Genomic DNA, 12,894 nt, shown 5'->3' on the forward strand with positions numbered 1-12,894 from the left:
ATCTAGCGAGCCGCTGCAGAAATGCGCTTGTTTTCGGACTGTAACAGCTGCTAGCAGCTCCAGCAGCTTTGTCTGAACGACACATGGTGAATTCACGGCAAAACTAACAACCAGGTTAAACTGAAGTGTCACAAACGATGACAAACTGTTCCTGTTGCCATGGTGCAGTCATTTTCATATACCAGAGACACATGGATGAAAGACATAAACTCATTTGAAGCTTATGATATAACCCCTTGGTTACCGATACAGTGAACATCTGTGCTGAGCAGATCAATGATTTGATGCACCAAACTTTTCTCCACTCCATGAGGCTGCAGCTAAAACAACTACAGCACGGTCCACTTTCATTTAGATCTTGGACTGTGGGACATTTAAATGCATCAGTGAGACAATCTGAGTGAAGAGAGCAGTGTTATCAGTTCATAAATATACTGTATGTAGGTCTGCTTTAGAGCTCACCTGACCCAGATACTGTGGATGTAATGCTACCATCAGTCTGTCTATAGTGAATGTGACTGTATCATTTGTGGAATTGCACACCTCTATGTGCATTGTGTATTTGCATGACTCTTCAGTATGGAGCATTATAGATGTATTGTAATAGCCCCCACAGACAGGACGTTAAACACACCAGATGGACTCTCAGTCTCCTGTGGTGCTGAGTCTAAGCCAGAAAATAGAGATTCACACAGAGATGCACTCTTCAATTAATGCACCATCCCACACAGGCCGTTCCATACAGAAGTGCTTATTGAAAGCCTCCTGTTAAAACACCGTGAGTGTTTTATACTCTGGTGTCATTCGAACTGAATATCCAGCAGTAGCAGTAGCTGGGATGGGTGGACAGAGACTGACTGACAGACAGAGGATCTCAGGTGTGTTTGGACTCAGATGACTGGGATGTTTTCAGGACTGATATCATACCAGTAGTCGAGTATACAGTGGCTGTGATATCATACATCAGTGTCTGTGAGGACAGCTGTCTACCAACATGCACCAGGGTGAGTTATAATAATGATAAACCCTGGTTCACTGCTAAACTCAGCAGAGGGAGGAGGAGGAAAAACACAAAATGAGCTTGATTTTTTTTAGGAGTTTAGTGAGGAAAAAAACTGAACATGAAGTTTTGATTGAACATTTGAAATGGGAACCTATACATGTTGAGAATCAATAGTAATTTTTGAGTGTAGGACTCTGGTTTTACAAAAATAAACGGTACAAAAATGCATATGTTGGGAAAACAAACAATTAGCTGTTGTTCGTTGTTGTGCATGACGTAGATTTGCCAATACGAGCAGAGCTTTTTTCTTTTTTCATTGCCCGTTTATTCAGCTGGGGGAGTGCACCTACAGTACATACGTTTTCCCACACTACACCCACAGCACAACCTTTCTCATCAACTGATCTGCAGAGAGCGATCCGAATGGATCACATATCAACAATGATCACACAAAAAACACCACAGGATCACACTTCTGCTCTCTTCTCTTCTGCTCTATATCTTTCACTTCTTCACTGTAGCTCTTTCTGTTTTCCTTCCTTTCAAAATGAAATTGTGGGCATTACGATAATATATATACAGTAATAATACTCCTTACATAAAGGAGCTTTCGCAGTAGGTGAAGGGTTAAAGAGCCAGGGAACAGGTTTAGTGAGGATCTAAACAGCTGTAGGCTAAGACCTTCACCATCATATTCCCAACAAACCAAAAACCAAAGGACTTAATGATGACCCACCTGTGGCCCTGACCTCCGTGTTGTTGAAGTCCTTTGAGCGCCTTTGAACCCTCACACTTCAAAGCCATCACAGACCCCCCTCTGTCTGGACCCCCTGCAGTTCACCTGCACAACTAATAGGTGGTCTATGGACGATGGCAAGGCAATTTTATTTGTGTAGGCCATTTTTACAGTTTTCTGTTTCTAAGGGCTTTACATGGCATCACAACAACATCCTCTGCCCTTAGACCCTCACATCCACTGAGGAAAAACTCCAAAACCTTTCAACAGGGAAAAAACTGGAGAAACCTCAGGATGAACAACAGAGGGAGGATCCCTCACCCAGGACGGGCAGATGTGCAATAGATGCTGTTACAGACAAGAAAACAGTTTACAACATGGGATAGGATAGGAAAACATGAAGAAGAAAAGGGTGTCTGCGCTCAATACTCATACTCAAAAACTCTCTTCAGGTGTTTAGGCAAACTTTTTTTTTTTTAAAGAGAAAGCAGGGAAAGGCTAGCACACATACTGTAGTCAAAAAATGGAAAGTCCACTATAGAGGTCAACTGATGTTAAGTGACATGTTTAAAGGGATAGTTCAACATTTTGGCAAATTGGCCTATTGCCATAATCCGCAGTGTTAGGAGTAGGTTCATTACCTTTAATTGTCAGTGCAAGCTGTTTTTAGAACGGCGGAGCAGAGCCGTGAGCTGCTCAGAGCTACGCTACGGAGGCTAATGGAATTTCTTGGTTTCACTCATCAAATACACAATCCAACAACTCCATAACGCTCTGGTGGACAAGTTGTGACCTGCACATTCACCACGCTATGAGATAATAACGGAACGTTACGAGACAGAGTTGTTTTTGAGGCAAATGCAGAGACTGCTTGATGAAAAACGCACATCAGCGGCTTTGCAAATCACACACCTGTGCTCTATTTGTAGATTGGAGGCAGAGTCAATCAGTGAATGGATCCATTCATGTTCCAGGGCCACAAGTGTTGATACTACAGGGTGACATCTAAAGTTATTAAAGCATGATCAGACCTGATTTAGGATAAACACTAATAGTTATTTAATGATTACAAAATATATAGAATAAGAATATATCGGAAAAAATGGAATAAGACATATGGGAAAACATGGAAATGGAGTCGGTCAGTAAACAAGAGCTGATGAAGGCAGCTTCTGGTGGGCAGGCTGGGCCATATACAGGAACGGCAGGGAGAGCAGGCCAGGTTAATGGGAGTACTGGATGGCAGACTGGTTCATGAGCAGGAAGAGGCCATAAAAGCTCAGGCCCTCACTTCATCCAGCACCTGGACATCTCAGGAACCAAGCTCTCACTGGATCACTGACTTCCTGACAGACAGACAGACAGACAGGAAGCAGCAGGTGTAGCTGGGGGAAGCATGTCCTAACAAGCTCCTGAGATTAGAGGATAACACACCACCCTCACTGGACCCTGAATCACTGACTCATCTCTATGGAGGATCAGTCGGCCTATACAGGAGAGAGCTTGACCATGTGGTGCAGCCAGAACAACCTGCAGGTAAATGCTCAGGAAACAGGACTGTGAAGCGTATAAAGGACAGATTGTGGCTGATCCCTCCCACCCGGGACACAAACTCCCTCAGGCATCAGGAGGATCAAAACCATACGCCACAACAACAGTTTTCCTCCACCGTCACCGTTCCACTGTGCCACTCTGCTCATACTCTGCCTCCCACCACCTCCCCTCCCCTCCAGTAGCACTAGAACACCACTAGAGCAATGCACTGTGTCCACTTGCACATTCCTGTATATATATACTGCACATTTTGTCTCAAATTATATTTAGTTGTTATTTCTGTACTTGTTTAATCATCCCTCCCCCTTGTTCTTTGCACCATACACCATGGCAATTTCCCCGTGGGTGTAATGACTACTTGGCAATAAAAGCTATTCTGATGTGTCGGTTGACATGAGTGAAGACACAATCAGCATAGTGTTGGTAACTGCCAGTTCTCTATCAGGCTGATGAACAGCTCTCCTCTGTTCTGTCTGCACAGAAGGCGTGACACCTCACAAAAGCATGCCTCATATGTTGTTCACACACACACACACACACACACACACACACACACACACACACGCACACACACACACACACACACACATGCACACACACACACACACACACACACACACACACACACACACACACATCCTCTAACCTTAAAGGGATAGTTCAATGTTTTTGAAAATTGCAAATTAGGAGTAGATGGAGCAGAGCCGCGAGCTGCTCAGAGCTGCGGAGGCTAATGGGATTTCTTAGTTTCCCTCATCAAACTCGTCAAATACACAATCCAACAACTCCAAAACGCTGGTGGACAAGTTGTGACCTGCACATTCACCACGCTATGAGATAATAATGGAACGTTACGAGACAGAGTTGTTTTCAAGGCAAATGCAGAGACTGTTTGCTGAAAAACTCCCCGATTGCGCATCAGCGGCTTTGCATGAATTTACCTCAAAAACAACTTTGTCTCATATCGTTCCGTTATTATCTCATAGCGTGGTGAATGTGCAGGTCACAACTTGTCCACCTGAGCGTTTTGGAGTTGTTGGATTGTGTATTTGATGAGTTTGATGAGGGAAACCAAGAAATCCCATTAGCCTCCGTAGCGTAGCTCTGAGCAGCTCACGGCTCTGCTCCGCCATTCTAAAAAATAGCTTGCACCGACAATTAAAGGTAATAAACCTACTCCTAAAACTATAGGGATTATGGCAATGGGCCAACTATCCCTTTAACCATGATTACAATGCATTGACTTACATTGTTGGGGCGTTTTCAGTTCCAATGTGTTTGTACCAATCCAAGCTGTCATAGGGCGAGGGCCAGGATCAGCAGACTTTCACAGGGCCAACATACCAAGACAAACACCCCTCACACACTCACATTCACTCCAATGGGCAATTTAGAGTCACTGCTGGAAGAAGCAGGAGACCCCATAGAGAGTGCAGGGACCCAGTTTCTGAGGCATCAGTGCTATACCACTGCACCAGTGAGCAGTGAGTACAGTATGTTAACAAATGTTAACACACACACACACACACACATGAACATGCACACAACATGCACACTCATAGTCTGTAATCATGTCCCCCGTCAAACAGAGACATTGATGGATACGGAGGTGTGGCACACACCATAACTTACAACAAAGACTCACTGTTAAATGTGTTGTCATGAGGCGTTACCCAGATTCTGAACATAACCCTCACAACAAACTGAATATAGATGGTTTGGATGAAGCACAAGAGAAAGAGGGGGAGTATAAGACAAAAACAAAAGAACAAAAACATTTTGTTGTTCTCAATCCATTGTGATGACTTCTCAAATTAGAAATGCACATCCATTCATCCACCAGGCATAATAGGGGCCACATGCAAACACTGACATCAGTGTCAACCACACACAGTGCTCCATTTTCCTGAATTATGCAATTACAGTGTGCAAAGGGAAGGTGACAATCTGGCAGCAAAATTCAATTTTAAAAATTCAAATGACTTGGTACAGGTGCTGAAGGATGATCAGGTTTGTACCTGTGAACCTCTCAAAGCCTGTGCAGCATCTGGAGCGGTTCCCAAAGTTGATTAGAAACTAGATGTGAGTATTTATGAGGCATGGCCAAATCACTATTTATGCTGAGAACAGAAATATAGAAAGTAATTAAATAGTGAGACAGCACAAGTTACATACAAATTTCAATAGGGTATTTCATACACATATCTTTATATGTCCAGAGGATGTTTACATATGATAGTAATATGTGTCTGGGTTTGTATGTCAATTGTTCTAATTCCTGATATGTTTATATATGATTTTTACATACGTGATTTTGAACATAATATATGTGATGAATAGAAATTTAATTTGCATGCAGGGTATTATGTTCAGCTGTACCAGATATTTGTTTATATAAACAATATGCATCTTAAAACTTTTATTCTCACATATTAATTTCATTTAAATTATAGTTTTTTTTATGTTATATTTTTTTTATGTCTATCCTTATATCTGCTTCATATTATTCTTTGGTGAGGGAGCAACTGCAACTCAACCTAATTTTCCCTTGCATGTGGATCAATAGAGTACCTGATTCTAATTCTGGTTCTGATTCTGGGTTGACGTGACAAATTCAAAGCATGTGTAATCTTTTGCCTTTATGAAAAACATGACATTACAAATTGACCTTGTTTCCTGCTGCAATTACTTGTTATTTCTTGGCTACTTCTTCGACAAATAAAGTTTTGTGAAGAAATAAAATGTGAACCAAAAAAACAACAAAGCTCTTATCAAGGGTTGTGGTCTGAAATGGAGAACAACACACAGGAGAACAGAGTCCAGTGCAACACTTTTTACAGATACCTTTGGGTAAATGGCGCCCCCCTGTGGTCTAATTAGTTTTAACACTCATGAGACTGAGTTTTCAGAACAATCAGGACATCATGAAATCAGTCACACACCTACACAGACATACAGGCTTCGTGTAATACAATACAACTAAGAAATAACTGTGACATGAGGCATGAATAGTCTACTTGCCAGCCCATATGGCCCCATTGTGAACCCGGAAATGTTGAGTACCCCAAAGTTTTATGTTAGAAATATATAGTATGGGTCTCCAGTATTCAGAAACTGCCGGATGCTAATTTATATATATTGGGCAATTAGCACAATTGACATAATTAGCATAAATTAGCATAGTTTCTATATGGGCAATATTTCAGCAAAATTTACTTGGCTGATCTGGGCAATATTGGAGTGGTTTTAGGGGTTATTGATGATGCTGAATCCATTTCTGACATTTTCAAAATTCAAAATGGTTGTCTAAACCGGTAGTGACCAGATTTAAACCGCCAGTGGGCCGATTTTGATGGATTTCAATCTGGTCCCTTCCGGTTTAGACAGCCATTTTGAATTTTGAAAATGTCAGAAATGGATTCAGCATCATCAATAACCCCTAAAACCACTCCAATATTGCCCAGATCAGCCAAGTCAATTTTGCTGAAATATTGCCCATATAGGAAACTATGCTAATTTATGCTAATTATGTCAATTGTGCTAATTGCCCAATAGCATCCGGCAGTTTCTGAATACTGGGGACCCATACTATATATTTCTAACATAAAACTTTGGGGTACTCAACATTTCCGGGTACTCATTTTTGGCAAGTAGACTAGAAGTGTGACACATGCAGGATGTGGGCAAACAATTTCTCTGGGGAAACCACCACACACACAACACTTTTTCGTTCTACTGGCTTGACCATCAGCAAACCAGCATCTTTTTAACATTGTTTCCTGGTCAGTGTGGTAAGATTTTGGGCTTCTTTAGAGGATCTTTCTCAAATGTTAAATAATGTATGTAGTCTAATTAATCATCATCATATTTTTATACCGCTGGTGTGGAAATAGTGAGGCTTTGCAACAACTAAACACCACTTTGTCAGTAATCCTTTGTGACAGAGTTTTTCCGTCAGGGACTGCACACTTTGTAGTCCTACTGTCATTGATGCATACTGTTCATTTGAACTGACCTCTGCATTTCAACTCTGTCTGTGTGTCTGGCCAAAGCATTACCTCTGATATATGTATGGTCATTTTATTTGTATATATGATATGTTTTTGTTTTGTTAGGGTCATGTGGCTGGTAGTCTTGCGGTTTTGTTATGATGACCCCTTGGGAGATAGTAAATCATAATAAAATTACAATTTTTCGACTACACCATTGTTTTTCTCAGTTTGATAGAACCCTTGTCAAAGTGAGAAACTGTCTGTTACTTTAAGGATTTATGTTACACTGAAAAACTGCACATTTCAGTAGTTCCAGGGACTCTGCATGAGCCTGAGCATCTGAGATCCCAGATGCTAGAGGTGAACAGGAGGAGGAGGCAAGGAGAAAAAGATGAGACAGCAAAGACAAGCGTGAGAAATGCATTGCTTACTTTGACTAAGCTGGCAGCAGACTTGCACAACTGGAGGCAGACAACTGCTGGAAATTAAATGCAATCAAAGAAAGATTACAAAATTCAAGTTTTCCTATTATGGTACATCCCAGTTGTACCCAGAAGTCAGAATTTCCAACTTAATTCATTGAATATATCATTTATATTCATATTTTAGTCAGGTACTTCTGCAGTAGCTCTGTTGATGTTGAGCCGGCCCTCTGGGACAGCACAGCTACGTTTAAGTTGCAGTGTTGATATAAACCTCTGTGCTTCAAAGAAGATAAAAATGTTATGTGTGTCCTGAGTGTTCTCTGACAGGATGAAGTGGCTCCAGCGATTCAGCATTACAGTCCTTGCAGCTATTCAACACTGACCTCTTTTTTTCACCAGAAAGAGAGTAGTTCTGTATAGAGTCTACTGCTATGCAGAGAGAGAAAATAGTTCCACCTAATATAAAATGTTGCAACCATACCATGTTACATCACAGAGAAACTCATCATACAGGTATACATTTCACTTTTAATATACATTTTACTATGGGTATGTAATGTAAACCCACATATTCAGAGTACATTTGTGATGTGACTAATATATCGCCTTGTAGATGACATAATATATGGCAATATAACTGTTTCTATAGATTCATACAGTATACATATGTCAGTGCAGTTTGCCTCTTGCTCTGTCCACTGTTGTCAGACTGAGATGGTAAATCTCTCATTTAAATGACATGATATGTTGTTTTCTTAGCAGCTTACATGTATATAATCAAGCATGGTTCCATGAGGAGCCATCTGGGAAGTGAGCTCACTTTGTGATGAGGCTGGAACCACTGATTCATCTAGAACACAAACCTACACAATATTCATTAATCCTGTTGATGCTATCACAACTGTCTGCGTTTTAACTGACACACACTCTCTGTCTCACTATATTCTTGTCTCTCCTGTGTTGTCGAGGCAGATCTAGTATTACTGCCAGCCTTTTTGTTTGTTTCTTGTCCAGTCTGCAAAACAAAGCCAGTGTTCTCGTCCTCCAGGTGACCTCTGCAGTTACGCAAGCTCAGAAGTTTGAACTTTTCTGTTCTAGTTTCCAATATCAACCTCAAAATCTCAAGTGTCCTCCCAGATCTGTCTCCATGCTGTGAAACTAAACACAGTTCACAGAACTAACACACACACCATAACAGTGAAAATAAGAAATCTAACAGAAAACAGTCAGGTCACTGATGGGGAGGATTATTTTTCAAAGTGGTATTTGTTGCTCTGTGTGTTCTTGGCTGCAGAGACGACTCAGATTTGTTATTCTGCTGATAAACAATACGACTTTGTCCTTAGATAATATGCAGTAACATCTCACAGGTGTGTGCGTGTACAGTGTAGGGATGTGTCTATTAGAATGTACATGCATTTCATTTTCACAGGCACGCACGCACACACACACACACACACACACACACACACGCACACACACACACACACACAGCGGGGAAAATAAGTGAAGTGATAAGGCAAGGCAAGGCAAGGCAATTTTATTTGTATAGCCCGTTTTTACAAACAGTTTGTCTCAAAGGGCTTTACATGGCATCGTAACAACATCCTCTGTCCTTAGACCCTCACATCGACTGAGGAAAAACTCCATGGAAACCCTTTTAACAGGGAAAAATCGGAGAAACCTCAGGGTGAGCAACAGAGGAGGGATCCCTCACCCAGGACGGACAGACGTGCAATAGATGTTGTTACAGACAAGAAAAGTCTTGCATGGTGAGCATGCATAAAGGCTATTTGCTTTTCCCCATCATGTGACACCTTGGTGATGAGAAACCTTTTCATAGGTGTCAATTTGGACTAAACCAGCTGATATATTCACTGACAGGGGGCAGAAAGACTTTCTAAATACTGACTCCAGCTGCTTTCTTGGCTTTACATACCTTTTTGCACCTCTTCCTTAATACTTATTCCCTGTGTCATTTCACTTTATTACACATTAATTTATGGACATAAATGTTTGGATTTCTTTGTATATGTGCATTACTTGGGTTGTTGGCAACATCTGGTGAAAATTTCATGTCAATAGCTCTGTTTGAAATATTTTCTGAGAATGCGCTCAATACTTATTTTCCCTGCTGTACATATCTGTGTTATATACACTGTATACACACACACACACACACACACATACACACACACATAGATGAATATATATTACAGTCAGTGTTTTAAGTGGAAAAAAACAAGTGCCGGTACTCTCCTTTTTTAACTGTTGGTGGTAAATTAGGCGGTGGGCGGTCGGTACCAGCAGATCATTAAGTGATACATCTAAACATGATGCTGACTTTATTTTATTTTTTTTATGTTTTATTGAACATTCCGCAAAGAATTTAACAAGTATTTTCTTGTTAAAATCCATCTATGAATAAATGAATCTATGTTTGTCATTTGAAGTTAACCCACTTCATAGACGGCGTCTCTATCCTACTGAAAAGTCCTTTCTCGGTGTTTGTGCTCCCAAGTGAGGTCTTCAGAGTGGGTCCTCAAGTACAGTAGCTGCACTGGAGGAGGCTGGTGATCATAGTTCATAGGAACTTGAACTGGCACTAACTATCAGTAGATGGATAAAATATGGACACCAGACATGGAGAAAATTAGAGAAGTAAGCTATGCAGTTGATAAGTACATCAATCAAATGACCTACTCTTGTGTTTGTTTCTATCATAACAAACCAGTAGACAATAAATTATTTTAGACCTGAGTATTTTATTTTAGTAAAAGCAAAACAAAAGTGCACACTGGGTAATGTAGTGTAGTCATAGGAGTGTAACTATCATGAATCGCTGAGAGAGAGAGAAAAGAGCAGGACAGGGTACTATGAGCTCATGACAAGTCCCGGTACGCGAGGGGTTAAAATCTAGAATCGGTGCGTACCTGCCCACTTAGAGCACTGATACTGTAGATGTAAACATTAAAGATGAAAGGTACCATATTACAATATAGCCTATTTACCTATTATGTATTTGGTTACATTTTAGACACAATATACTGTATATGTCCGTTCCAAAGCCTGTCAATAATGTTTTATGTTTTATGCTGTTTGAAAGTTTGTGAATTCTCCAAACATGGTGATCGTGGCCAAATAAATCAATTTTGGACTCATCTGTCCAGAGAATTAAAACTTTTTTTTATCAGTGTTTGAAGTTTAAAGGAATAGTAGCATTTTTTTAAAAGTGGGGTTGTATGATCTACAAATAGCCCCTAAGTACTTTAATTGCAGTAGCAGACTCTCTGCACTCCTCCCGTTAGCAATGCCAGCCCATAGCCCTGCCCAGAGATTTACAACATACAGTGTTGTGAATGGACCCAAAGAAATGGCCTATTTTCGTGGCCTAAAAGAGGTTTTACGTGAAAAAAAATACACAGTTCCATTGTTCGCAATAATATAATTTTTTCCAGCCCTTCAAAGTGCAGGAAAACCGCAGTTTTTATTTGGACCTAACCAACTCACGTATCCATCCGCCCAGGGTTAGTGCCCGCCGATCAGCAGTTGGTTAGCTCCAAATAAAAACGGCGTTTTTCCTGCACTTTGAGGGGCTGGAAAAAATTATATTATAGCGAACAATGGAACTGTGTATTTTTTTTTCAGGTAAAACCTCTTTTAGGCCACAAAAATAGGCCGTTTCTTTGGGTCCATTCACCACAATGTATGTTGTAAATCTCTGGGCAGGGCTATGGGCTGGCGTTGCTAACGGGAGGAGTGCAGAGAGTCTGCTACTGCAATTAAAGTACTTAGGGGCTATTTGTAGATCATACAACCCCACTTTTAAAAAAATGCTACTATCCCTTTAAGCTGAATCACATGGTTGTTCAGTTGCTGTGAAGATCAAGAAGGAAATATTCAAAAATAATGAATCATTCATGAATAATTAAAATAAATCAATACTTCACAATTAAGCTTCATAGAAGTTTAATTTAAAATTTAATTTAAATTTAAATTTCAGGATGCTTTACAGGAGGAGTTATAGTAAACATAGGTAGTCTGACCTCTTTGTTAGCACTAGTGTGTGGGAGTGCTGTGTGAGGAAGAGTAGGAGGAGAGCAGTTCTGCATTCTGGTTTAATGGTAAATCCACATACCTTAATAGTAGGTCGTACAGGTGTGTTTTCCCATGTAAAATCACATTATTTATTATTTAACAAAATAAAAGAAAATCACTTTACAGTAGATTTGAAATAGAATAAAAATTGATCAGATCATTCAGGTTCTTGCTCAGAATGGTCTGACGAGTATTAGACATAAAGTGTATGACAGTACAAAATATAGTGACTACACAGAACAACACAGGACAAATGGTTAAATCCCTGTATGAACAGATTATTTACTCAGTTCCAAATCAGCACCATAAAATACGTGTAGTGGCAGTTTATGTACCAAACATACTGCAACTAAAAAAAAAAGTACAGTACAGGAATAATTAAGCATATTCTCACTATATCAGCCAAAAAAAAAAAAAAAAAAAAAAGACTCATCAATAAAAGCCAATGTTGTTAAATAACCCTACAACATACAAAACAGAAAACTGTTAACAATGACAACAGGACCATCACTGACAATATGCTGAATTCCACAATAGTGAAACGGGTCATAAGATAGCACCATTCAACCCCTCGGAGAAGATTGAGGCCTTTTGTGTTAACACACAGACACACAAACACACCCGCACACATACAGACACACACTAAGACACACACACACACACACACACACAAACACACACGCATGTGAACTCTGTTGCTATTTGAAAAGGGCTGATAAGGCAATGATGTTGAGTGTTGATTTTGATATTGAACGTTTACTGTCAGCTGAGAAAAGCTTCTGAAAACAGCAGTGAAGAATAAAGCTCTCGCTCTCAGACCCCATTTCCACCTGAGATTAACAGGTGACCTGTATCTATGCATATGAATGATGACACCTCATCATTGGCCTCTGTATTTACACCAGCTTCTTATCATCTCTGCTTAGTCTGTACACTGGTCAGATTGATCAGCGCTGGTAGATCTGACAAAAAATGGGACGCAGCTCAAGTCAAGGGAAGCTATGAGATAAAAAAAAAAAAAAGAAGCTACGTTCAAGACACTGCGGTGATGCGGGTTGCTTTACAGCCTCCCCTGCTGGTCACAAG

This window comes from Trachurus japonicus, chromosome 3, assembly GCF_045865225.1.
Source record: "Trachurus japonicus isolate A0001 chromosome 3, Traja_1.0".
NCBI classification, from domain to species: Eukaryota; Metazoa; Chordata; class Actinopteri; order Carangiformes; family Carangidae; genus Trachurus; species Trachurus japonicus.